We start from the raw sequence: 12,916 nt of genomic DNA on the forward strand, positions 1-12,916 counted from the left end.
TACCCCCAGGTAGGGCCAGCTACTGCCTACCCTTTCCCCACCTCTACCCCCAGGTAGGGCCAGCTACTGCCTACCCTTTCCCCACCTCTACCCCCAGGTAGGGCCAGCTGCTGCCTGCCCTGTCCCACCTCTACCCCCAGGTAGGGCCAGCTGCTGCCTGCCCTTTCCCACCTCTACCCCCAGGTAGGGCCAGCTGCTGCCTGCCCTGTCCCACCTCCAGATAGGGCCCTGCTGTCTCAGCCTGGCCCACACGCTGGAGTCCTCTTTAGCTTTCCTCTCTGGGGTGGGGGTGAACTTCCTCTGGAGGACTCTGAGGATGACGTCACGAGGACGGAGAAGCCCTCGGCCAGATGGTCAACGGTCCATTCCTCTGGTAGCTCCTGCTTCAGATACCTGGGGTGTGGTCAGTCATTGAGGCAAAACGTTCACAAAGTCGCAGATAGATAGAAATGTAATAAATAAAGCTGGCATGACTCCCTTGTCTACCTGACAGACAATCAAATATGCCATTACACATTATATTTCTTTCCGAATATTTTGTAACATTGCACCCTTCCTCACCTGATCTGCTCCATGGCGTCCCAACTCAGCCTCTCTGGAGCTCCAGACTCAGTCAGCTGTCGTCCTGACTACATGGTACTTCACCGTCCTCTGTCTCCTCCTCTCTTCACTACACAGGGAAGGTGAGACTTGATAAATCTATAATATTATCTTAGATACAGTGTAGATGTATCACTGACAGAGTGAAAGTGGCTAGTGTACCATGTAGGCTTCCATTGTTGCTTTTGACCAGTACATCAACATGTCATTCTGCTACAGTAACAGGTATCCCACATTAGGATAGGCACCCTTCAATAGCCTGGTGGTCCCAGATCTGTTTGTGTTGTATTTATTATGGATCCCCATTAGCAGCTGCCAAGGCAGCAACTACTCTTCTTGGAGTTCAGCAAAATTAAGGCAGTTATACAATCTCTGCTTACATGTCGACAGCTTCTTGTAGACACTGGGCATCACTGATAGTGTGCCAAGCCTGAAGGCTACCAGGGAGACCATCCCGATAGTGATAGACGTCATGGCTATTCTGAAGGCTAACCACTGGTTACACTACTTGAAGAAAACACGGGGTGAGACATTCTCCATCTGGCTGATTTCCCCTGGTCATCCATTCAGTCTAATCTAGCTAAAAAGTTAACCTAGCAGAAATAACCCCAATGCAATGGAAAGTAACCTTTGCTAGTCTACAGAGCCAAATGCCTTAACTATCTAGATGCATACTTCTTTCCGCTACCTCAATGTAACATCTCACAACGTGTTCAAACAACAACCAGGTGTCTAGCCAACATCGATAGACATAATTAACAATGTTATTCACCCAAATAAAATTCCCCTACTAGACCAGATATCATTTGCTTAAAAATCTCTGGCTAGACCTGCTTACCTCGTGGAAACAATGTAGCACTTCCGCAAACATTCTAGTCGCCAGCGCCAAACACAGCCTACATCTGCTCACACTGCCACCTACTGGAGTGGGGTATAAAGAAAACAAAAGTCACTACTTGGTCGAAACTACCCCAAAACAAATCAACATTTTCGTGAATGCACGGATATTGATGAATATTATCAATTGATGCAGTGGTAACACTTGTTAATAGAGATTACATACAAAAATAAATACCGGGTGGTAGAGCGGCCATTTTCGCCTAAACGATCACATGCATCTCTTCGACATCGCTGTCGTTTCATTTGCGCCATTTTGTCCGCTCACTTTGGTGATTGGGCTTTAGAATCCTGTACTGGAGCCAATCAGAGGGATACCGGACAGCGAACACACGGTAAGAGAAGTCCGATTGAAGGCTATGCTAGTTGTCAGCACGGATTGGTTTATCATTGACCAACCAAATTATTAACGCTACAAAATACAGGAGTCGAACGTTTAAATTACGAACTTCTAATGATTGCAGTAAGATGTTAGCGCAACAAATTCATTGCTAGCCAACTGGGGCGACCGAGACTGATTTGCGCGACAAATGCAACGTTTGGTTTTGAATGAAACTAATAAATAATGGTGCCGTTTGTACCTAGCCAATGATATAAGCAAACTTTCATGCATTTCCAACATGCCTCCGCTCTGTATGAGATACTTTCTACAGGCTACCGTAGTTGTTTACTTGCTAGCAAACTATCCAGTTAACAAAGATCATATTTTCTCAAGCTAACTAACATTAGATGTGTACAGTAACTAACTAGCTAAATGTTTTGCGAGAAGCAGTTTCAAACAAAGGCTGAAGGTTCGGCAGGCTACAGTAATTGTTAGTTAGCTAGAACAAAGCAGAGTACAAAAAGATGTCATTCAACAAATGTAGCTAGCTTTTGTATTGATTTGCTGCATGATGGTGAATGCAGGCCATTCTGTAGCTCAAGGCCGGCAGATGGCGATATTGAGTAGTTTCGTTTTACCGTTTTTAATGCAGTGTATTTAGCCGGCAATTGTATTTGTTTATTTAACTAGGTAAGTCAGTTAAGAACAAATTCTTATTTACAATGACGGCCTACCAAAAGGCAAAAGGCCTCCTACGGGGGCTGGGATTAAAACTGTAGGACAAAACACACATCACAAGAGAGACACCACAACACTACATAAAGAGAGACCTAAGACAACAACATAGCATGGCAGCAACACAAAACATGGTACAAACATTATTGGGCGCAGACAACAGCACAAAGGCAAGAAGGTAGAGACAATACATCACGCGAAGCAGCCACTACTGTCAGTAAGAGTGAGTCTTTTGAATGACTTAAGGAGAGGGACGGAAGCAATACTGTTACAGCGAGTCAGTGGAAATAGTCTCTTAATGTGCAGGTGGACAGCTAGGCTTTTCAATACATTAGTATCTAAAACATTCTCCATTCAAGGTTGCATAGGCTTCAATTTCCTCCTTAACTTTAAGGCTAAATGCTAATCCCGAATGTTGTGTATCGCGTTCAGCCAATCGGGTTGCAGCAGTCTGTTTTTTCGCAGCGAAAGTATTTAATTACGTCATCTAAAGGGAGTGTTGCCCGGCTACTGAGTTTGTAACGCAAGATGGAGGAGAGCTGTCTCTCCTCAGAGAGCGCATTTCTTTTGGGAGATTGCAAAATATGACCTTTTCATTCAAGCCAGGATAAATCAAATCAAAAGTTATTTGTCACATGCCCCGAATACAACCGGTGTAGAACTTACAGTGAAATGCTTACTTACAAGCCCTTAACCAACAATGCAGTTTTAAGAAGAAGGGGGGGGTGGGGGTGGGGGGGCAATGCAAATAGTCTGGGTAGCCATTTGATTAGATTTTCAAATATATTGTTTCAGTTGATAATAAAACATGTTTTGTTTAGTTACTTTTTCCTCAACTTTTTTCTCTAACTTTATAGCAAGTCAAGCTAGCTTGCAGAGCTAAAAACAAGCTTCGTCACATCACAATAAACTTAAAAGCAAGGCAAATGTCACATAATATAATTGGTTTAGAAACCAATGTGTATTATTTAACATTACTATTAAAATAGTACTCACTTATAGGAATGGGTAATTGTTTACAAGTTGCTAGCTATCCCACAAAGCCATCACCGAAAACCACATATTTTCATTTTCTTCTGTGGTTTTGTCATTTTCTGTTGTTCGGACTCTGGCTAGACTGAAGACAATGCAAAGTTAGCAAAATGTTAAAGTATGTAGAGTCTCTCTGGGGCGTTCAACCTGCAAGGGGGTGTAGCAATTCCCAGTTGTGAACGCCCCCATTGAAATGAATGACATCCGGCGCAACATAACTGAGTGCCCATGGTTAATGTGAACGAGGAATAAAGCAGCGCTGAATCGCATTAATGGAAACCAAGACTGTTCTCAAGGCGGGTCTGCCGGTTTTGACTAGCTGAAGTTACTTCTTGTAGCAGGTTAGGAGAACGTAGCAGCAGGTTAGGATAATTAATGTGGCAGGTTAGGAGAATGAGATTAAGGTTAAAAGAGACGGGATTCACCCTAACCGCAGGGGATCCAGGATTATTTCCAGCAACATCGCAAACTGTTTTAGAGACTGACGGACAGGGTCTGGTAGCGCTCCAGTTCTCCCTGTCAGAATAAACAACAGAGGACTTGGAAAGCATATCAACTCCTGTAGAAATGGCACTTTGGTTCCTTTAACTCCGCCTTCTAGTGAGTTTATACAAACTGTCATCTCCTACCATTCTGATAGATTGGAGACTGTCAGAAAATGTGGTTGTAACGTTAATAATTTGATTGTTATTCCATTGGTTACCTCGAGGCAGAGTGGCCCACACTCATTGAATATGGCGCTTTTAAATGTTAGAGCAATCACAAGTTAAACCTTTCTCGTGAATGACCTCATTGCTGAGCACAAAGTTGATTGCATGTTTTTCACTGAAACATGGCTGTCTTCAGACTGTAGTGCCGCTCTTATTGAAGTCTCTCCCCGGACTACAGCTTTTCAGACAGCCTCTATTTTGACTAATTCTCTCTGCTGTAAGGACATTTTGTTTGGGAACTTTGGGTCTTTTGAGCGTCATGCTATACTGTTTAAATGTCAACCAGCAGTGCTGGTCATAATGTTGTATAGGCCAACAAAGCACTGCCCCCCTTTGTTTGTTTTTTGCGTTTATTTTTACAGGGACAGTGCACATTAATCAACGTTTCAGTAAAAGTGCCGGTTTTAGCCAGCCGGCTAATTTTCAACCACAGTCCCTGGGCAGGTTATTAAAAACTATTACAATAATAATAGAGAAAAACAATGAGCAGTGAGCAATGTGCAGAGCAACATAGGACAAGCAGCACGCAGACAGAGTAACATAGAACAAGCAACACGTAGCACGCAGACAGAGCAACATAGAACAAGCAACACGTAGCACACAGACAGAGCAACATAGAACAAGCAACACGTAGCACGCAGACAGAGCAACATAGAACAAGCAACACGTAGCACGCAGACAGAGCAACATAGAACAAGCAACACGTAGCACGCAGACAGAGTAACATAGAACAAGCAACACGTAGCACGCAGACAGAGCAACATAGAACAAGCAACACGTAGCACGCAGACAGAGCAACATACAGTTGAAGTCGGAAGTTTACATACACTTAGGTTGGAGTCATTAAAACTCGTTTTTCAACCACTCCACAAATTTCTTGTTAACAAACTATATTTTTGGCAAGTCAGTTAGGACATCTACTTTGTGCATGACACAAGTAAGTTTTCCAACAATTGTTTACATACAGATTATTTCACTTATAATTCACTGTATCACAATTCCAGTGGGTCAAAAGTTTCCATACACTAAGTTGACTGTGCCTTTAAAAAGTTTGGAAAATGCCAGAAAATGATGTCATGGCTTTAGAAGCTTCTGATAGGCTAATTGACATCATTTGAGTCATTTGGAGGTGTACCTGTGGATGTATTTCAAGGCCTACCTTCAAACTCAGTGCCTCTTTGCTTGACATCATGGGGAAATCAGCCAAGACCTCAAAATAATTGTAGACCTCCACAAGTCTGGTTCATCCTTGGGAGCAATTTTCAAACGCCTGAAGGTACCACGTTCATCTGTACAAACAATAGTACGCAAGTATAAACACCATGGGACCACGCAGCCGTCATACCGCTCAGGAAGGAGACGCATTCTGTCTCCTAGAGATGAACGTACTTTGGTGTGAAAAGTGAAAATCAATCCCAGAACAACAGCAAAGGACCTTGTGAAGATGCTGGAGGAAACAGGTACAAAAGTATCTATATCCACAGTAAAACGAGTCCTATATCGACATAACCTGAAAGGCCGCTCATCAAGGAAGAAGCCACTGCTCCAAAACCGCCATAAAAAAGCCAGACTACGGTTTGCAACTGCACATGGGGACAAATATCGTACTTTTTGGAGAAATGTGCTCTGGCCTGATGAAACAAAAATAGAACTGTTTGGCCATAATGACCATCGTTATGTTTGGAGGAAAAAGGGCAAGGCTAGCAAGCCGAAGAACACCATCCCAACCGTGAAGCACGGGGGTGGCAGCATCATGCTGTGGGGGTGCTTTGCTGCAGGAGGGACTGGTGCACTTCACTAAATAGATGGCATCATGAGGAAGGAAAATTATGTGGATATATTTAAGCAACATCTCAAGACATCAGTCAGGAAGTTAAAGCATGGTCTTAAATGGGTCTTCCAAATGGACAATGACCCCAAGCATACTTCCAAAGTTGTGGCAAAATGGCTTAAGGACAACAAAGTCAAGGTATTGGAGTGGCCATCACAAAGCCCTGACCTCAATCCTATAGAAAATGTGTGGGCAGAACTGAAAAAGCGTGTGCGAGCAAGGAGGCCTACAAACCTGACTCAGTTACACCAGTTCTGTCAGGAGGAATGGGCCAAAATTCACCCAACTTCTTGTGGAAGGCTACCCGAAACGTTTGACCCAAGTTAAACAATTTATAGGCAATGCTACCAAATACTAATTGAGTGTATGTAAACTTCTGACCCACTGGGAATGTGATGAAAGAAATAAAAGCTGAAAGAAATCATTCTCTCTACTATTATTCTGACATTTCACATTCTTAAAATAAAGTGGTGATCTTAACTGACCTAAGACAGGGAATTTTTACTAGGATTAAATGTCAGGAATTGTGAAAAACTGAGTTTAAATGTATTTGGCTAAGGTGTATGTAAACTTCTGACTTCAACTGTAGAACAAGCAACACGTAGCACGCAGACAGAGCAACATAGAACAAGCAACACATAGCACTCAGACAGAGCAACATAGAACAAGCAACACGTAGCACGCAGACGGAGTAACATAGAACAAGCAACACGTAGCACGCAGACAGAGCAATATAGAACAAGCAACACGTAGCACGCAGACAGAGAAACATAGAACAAGCAACACGTAGCACGCAGACAGAGAAACATAGAACAAGCAACATGTAGCACGCAGACAGAGCAACATAGAGCAAGCAACACGTAGCACGCAGACAGAGCAACATAGAACAAGCAACACGTAGCACGCAGACAGAGCAACATAGAACAAGCAACACGTAGCACGCAGACAGAGCAACATAGAACAAGCAACACGTAGCACGCAGACAGAGCAACATAGAACAAGCAACACGTAGCACGCAGACAGAGCAACATAGAACAAGCAACACGTAGCACGCAGACAGAGCAACATAGAACAAGCAACACGTAGCACACAGACAGAGCAACATAGAACAAGCAACACGTAGCACGCAGACAGAGCAACATAGAACAAGCAACACGTAGCACGCAGATAGAGCAACATATAACAAGCAACACGTAGCACACAGACAGAGCAACATATAACAAGCAACACGTAGCATGCAGACAGAGCAACATAGAACAAGCAACACGTAGCACGCAGACAGAGCAATAGCGCAAAAAGCAACAAAACAAAATACATAAAAGCAACAGTGTTTCCACACCTCACAAGCTACAGACAACAAGGAAAAGCGGCAATACACAGCTAGGGATTATGTTCACAAGTCTGATTGGCCTTTAGCCATGTCTTTATGATTTTTGTGAAGATGCGATAGGTGGTACAGTTATGTGTGTCTGATGGCAGTGTGTTCCAGACATGGGAAGCTCTAACAGAGAAAGCAGATTGACTAAAGGTGCTTTTCCTTAAGGGAACTATACAGTCACCTCTCATGGCAGACCTTGTGGATCTGCTGCCATGGGTTTGGGTTTTCTGTTTAACAAAAGTACTAAGTGGAGGGGGAGGAGCCAGGCCATTTAGGATCTTTAATACAAGACATGCATCGGTGTATTGCACAAGATTTTCCCAACTCAGGAGCTCATGCTTTCTGAGCATGTAACAGTGATGGTGGCTATTGGGCTTTCTATCAAGCACTTTGAGAGCCTGTTTATAGACAGACTGAATGGGTTTTAATGTTGTACAGCAAGCTTGGGTCCAACTAGTCAAGCAGTATGTTAAGTGGGGGAGTATCGTAGATTTGAAGTACAGTTTTGCTACCTCTGTAGTCAAAACAATTTAGTTTGAATCGGAAATTAGCTAGGTTGAATTTGGTTGTTTGAGTTACCTTTTTCGCCTGCTTTTTAAAAGAGAGGTTGGAAACAAGGATGATGCCAAGGTACTTAAAATCGGACCACCTGGAGCTTCTCCCCTGACACATACAGTTGAAGTCAGAAGTTTACATACACCTTAGCCAAATACATTTAAACTCAGTTTTTCACAATTCCTGACATTTAATCCTAGTAAAAATTCCCCCTTAGGTCAGTTAGGATCACCACTTTATTTTAAGAATGTGAAATGTCAGAATAATAGTACAGAGAATGTTTTATTTCAGCTTTTATTTATTTCATCACATTCCCAGTGGGTCAGAAGTTTACATACACTCAATTAGTATTTGGTAGCATTGCCTTTAAATTGTTTAACTTGGGTCAAACGTTTCGTGTAGCCTTCCACAAGCTTCCCACAATAAGATGGGTGAATTTTGGCCCATTCCTCCTGACAGAGCTGGTGTAACTGAGTCAGGTTTGTAGGCCTCCTTGCTTGGCCACTTCAATACCTTGACTTTGTTGTCCTTAAGCCATTTTGCCACAACTTTGGAGGTATGCTTGGGGTCATTGTCCATTTGGAAGACCCATTTGCGACCAAGCTTTAACTTCCTGACAGATGTTTTCAGATGTTGCTTCAATATATTCACATACATTTCCTTCCTCATGATGCCATCTATTTTGTGAAGTTCACCAGTCCCTCCTGCAGCAAAGCACCCCCACAGCATGATGCTGCCACCCCCGTGCTTCACGGTTGGGATGGTGTTCTTCGGCTTGCAAGTGCCCCCTTTTTCCTCCAAACATAACGATGGTCATTATGGCCAAACAGTTCTATTTTTGTTTCATCAGACCAGAGGACATTTCTCCAAAAAGTACGATCTTTGTCCCCATGTGCAGTTGCAAACCGTAGTCTGGCTTTTTTATGGCGGTTTTGGAGCAGTGGCTTCTTCCTTGCTGAGCGGCCTTTCAGTTTATGTCGATATAGGACTCGTTTTACTGTTTTGTACCTGTTTCCTCCAGCATCTTCACAAGGTCATTTGCTGTTGTTCTGGGATTGATTTGCACCAAAGTATGTTCATCTCTAGGAGACAGAACGCGTCTCCTTCCTGAGCGGTATGACGGCTGCGTGGTCCCATGGTGTTTATACTTGCGTACTATTGTTTGTATAGATGAACATGGTACCTTCGGCGTTTGGAAATTGCTCCCAAGGATGAACCAGACTTGTGGAGGTCTACAATGTTTTTTCTGAGGTCTTGGCTGATTTCTTTTGATTTTCCCATGATGTCAGCAAAGAGGCACAGAGTTTGAAGGTAGGCCTTGAAATACATCCACAGGTACACCTCCAATTGACTCAAATTATGTCAATTAGCCTATCAGAAGCTTCTAACGCCATGACATCATTTTCTGTAATTTTCCAGGCTGTTTAAAAGCACAGTCAACTTAGTGTTTGGAAACTTCTGACCCACTGGAATTGTGATACAGTGAATTATAAGTGAAATAATCTGTCTGTAAACAATTGTTGGAAAAATTACTTGTGTCATGCACAAAGTAGATGTCCTAACCGACTTGCCAAAACTATAGTTTGTTAACAAGACATTTGTGGAGTGGTTGAAAAACAAGTTTTAATGACTCCAACCTAAGTGTATGTAAACTTCCGACTTCAGCTGTAGACATCTGGCTCAGTATCATCAGTTGTCCTCATTGTGGACAACATGCAGGCTGTTTTTTTTCACATTGAGATGCAAACATGAGTCACTGAGCCACTCTGTAACCTGGACCATTACAGTAGTGAGTTCTGGTACAGCTTGTTTGCTCTTTGCAAGCACATATATCACTGTATCATCTGCATACATTTGAACTTCAGACCCAGTACAGACAGAAGGCAGATCATTAATGTACAGGCTGAACAGCAGGGGCCCCAGTATTGACCCTTGGGGCCCCAGTATTGACCCTTGGGGCACGCCCACATCATAGATGAGGGTGGGCGACAGCTCATTGCTCACTCTGCTGGAGACTCTTATCTCCCTCACTAACTTTAAGCATCAGTTGTCAGAGCACCTTACCGATCACTGCACCTGTACACAGCCCATCTGAAATTAGCCCGCCCAACTACCTCATCCCTATATTGTTATTTATTTTGCTCATTTGTACCCCAGTATCTCTATTTGCACATCATCTCTTGCACATCTATCATTCCAGTGTTAATACTAATTGTAATTATTTTGCACTATAGCCTATTTTATTGCCTTACCTCCATAACTTGCTAAATTTGCACACACTGTATATATATGTATTTCTGTTGTATTTTTTTGACTTTGTTTTGTTTTACCCCATATGTAACTCTGTGTTGTTGTTTTTATCGCACTGCTTTGCTTTATCTTGGCCAGGTCGCAGTTGTAAATGAGAACTTGTTCTCAACTGGTTTACCTGGTTAAATAAAGGTGAAATAAATAAATAAATAAAACTCTGACACACTGGGTTCTGCCTTCAAGGTATGATTTCATCCATCTCAAGGCATCGGGGGGAAAAGTTGAACTTGGACAGTTTTGTGATGAGAACCTCATGGTTAACAGTATCAAAAGCTTTCCTTAGGTCTAGAAATACATCCCCAACAACGCCCCCTTTGTCCATCTTGGACTTCACATTTTCCAGAAGCAAGCAGTTGGCCGTTACTGTGGAGTGTTTTGCTCTGAAGCCAAACTGCATGGAGTGTAATGTGAAGGGGCTGTTGTTGAGTTGGGCAATCAGTTGCTCTGCTACACACTTTTCAGCAACCTTCGACACCACAGGTAGTATACTAACAGGCCTGTAGTTACTCACGTCCGCAGGGTCACCTGATTTAAAGATGGCCGTTATTATGGCCGACTTCCAGACCCTTGGAAACACCCCCTGACCAATAGATGTGTTGGTGACCTTAGTAATGGGGCCAATGAGTGACTCTTTGTAGTTTTTAAGAAAGGTAGAGTCCAGCCCAAACACATATTTTGGCTTTAGAGTTCTTTAGTGAGCTAATCACCTTGTTCACCTCTGACTCAGAAACCTCCCTTATGATGAAGACGGGTTGAGGGTCATTCATTGGCGCTGAGCCCAAGAAACCAGTGGAGGGGGGTACTGTGTCAGTAAATTGACAGAGTCAACAAAGTAGGAATTGAAGGCTGTTGCTATTTCGACTGCATCCTGTGTTAGACTGTCATTCACATTGAGTTCTAGTCTTTTTGCAGTGTTACTATGGTCATTCCCTTTTCACTTTTTTTTTTAGATTCTCCCAGATCAATTTAGAATTTCCCTTTGCTTCACCAATTATGTTGATTAAAAAAAAGTTTGCCTTGGCCTCTCTGATTTTCTTTAATCACCTTATTTCTCAACATGGTAAACCTACGTCTAATTCGGACTTTAAGGCTGTTTTTAGAGCATGATCTCATTCTTTCATCAGTTTCCAGATTTCTCCATTTATCCAAGGAGGAGTGCTCTTTTAGCCAGGTTTGGATTTGATTTTCTTTTAGGAAGCCATTTTATTGTAGTCTGGATTGAATGATTTAGTCACTCTGGTTTATTACTGAACACCAGATCAATCTGTGTTTTAGAACAACAAGTCTCCCTGGTTGGGCCTTTAACTAGCTGTCTAAGGTCAAAGGTGTTAGTGATCCGTTTGAGGGTTTTCCTACAAGACTTGTCTTCATAATTAATGTTAAAGTCTCCCATTTAAGATTACCTCTTTCCCAAAATCACATTCCCTAAGCATGTTATTAAACTGATTTTTAAAAAAAACACAATTTGTTTACATCGGATATGTTCTTTAATGTAAATAATCAGACCCCCCTCTTTCTTCAATCCTGTCTCGCCTGAAAACATTGTAGCCAGGCACAATCAAAGCAGCAGATGGGAGGGGGGGGGGGAGGTTTATGGAGCCATGTCAATGAAAGGCAGAGGAAGTCAAGGTTGGAGTCTGTGAGAAGATGTTGAATTTGATCACTTCTTAGAATGACACTGAGAATATTCAAGTGTTACCCCCTAGTAGGGGGCATTCTTTTTTAAATTGTACCCCCTTTTTGTCCCCAATTTCGTGATATCCAATTGCAATCCAATTACGATCTTGTCTCATCGCTGCAACTCCCCAACGGGATCGGGAGAGGTGAAGGTCGAGTTATGCGTCCTCCAAAACATGACCCGCCAAGCCGCGCTTCTTAACACCCGCTCGCTTAACCCGGAAGCCAGCAGCACCAATGTGTCGGAGGAAACACTGTTCAACTGACGACCGAAGTCAGCTTGCAGGCATCCGGTCTGACACAAGGATTTGCTAGAGCGCGATGAGCCAAGTAAAGCGCCCCCAGCCAAACCCTCCCCTAACCCGGACGACGCTGGGCCAATTGTGCGCCGCCCTATGGGACTCCCGGTCACGGCCGGATCCAACCCCAGGCTGTAGTGACGCCGCAACAATGCGATGCAGTGCCTTAGATCACTGCGCCACTCGGGAGGCCTGCCCGACTTTCTTTACTGATTTATCTGAACTATTGTCGATTGTCCTTGAGAACTATGATCAAATCATTGTGTTAAGAGATTTTAATATTCATGTTGACAAAGAGACTGACTCCAAGGCCATTGAATTTATTAATCTTTTGAGCTCTATGGACTTTATCCAACATGTTATCTTACCTCTGAAGTCGCTACAGATTTTATTGAGTGTATGAACAAAACTCCACCACCTATTCTGCTTTCCTCTTGTGATGATTTAGTTGATAACTTTTTAATAGCAAATGAAGGGCAACCATTGATGCCATAGCTCCAGTAAAGTTGGAAAAGGCCCCATCCAAACGGAGAGCCCCTTGGATGAGTGAGGAAACTAATCAATTAAAGA

The 12,916-nt window shown here is 42.9% G+C and overlaps 1 protein-coding gene and 1 pseudogene across 1 annotated transcript in view; one reads left to right on the forward strand and one right to left on the reverse strand.

The window, feature by feature from the left end:
• Positions 1–8: 8 nt before the first annotated feature.
• On the reverse strand, positions 9–1,074 carry LOC121538012 (annotated as a pseudogene).
• A 468-nt stretch (positions 1,075–1,542) lies between these two features.
• The window catches only part of LOC121537718 (nuclear transcription factor Y subunit alpha), a 33,892-nt gene continuing 22,518 nt past the window's right edge, over positions 1,543–12,916 (forward strand). Inside the window, exon 1 of the mRNA XM_041845323.2 lies at positions 1,543–1,832. The gene's annotated coding sequence lies outside the window, so the exon portion shown is untranslated. The remainder of the gene's footprint in view (positions 1,833–12,916) is intronic.

Source organism: Coregonus clupeaformis, chromosome 24 (genome assembly GCF_020615455.1).
Source record: "Coregonus clupeaformis isolate EN_2021a chromosome 24, ASM2061545v1, whole genome shotgun sequence".
Taxonomy (NCBI): Eukaryota; Metazoa; Chordata; class Actinopteri; order Salmoniformes; family Salmonidae; genus Coregonus; species Coregonus clupeaformis.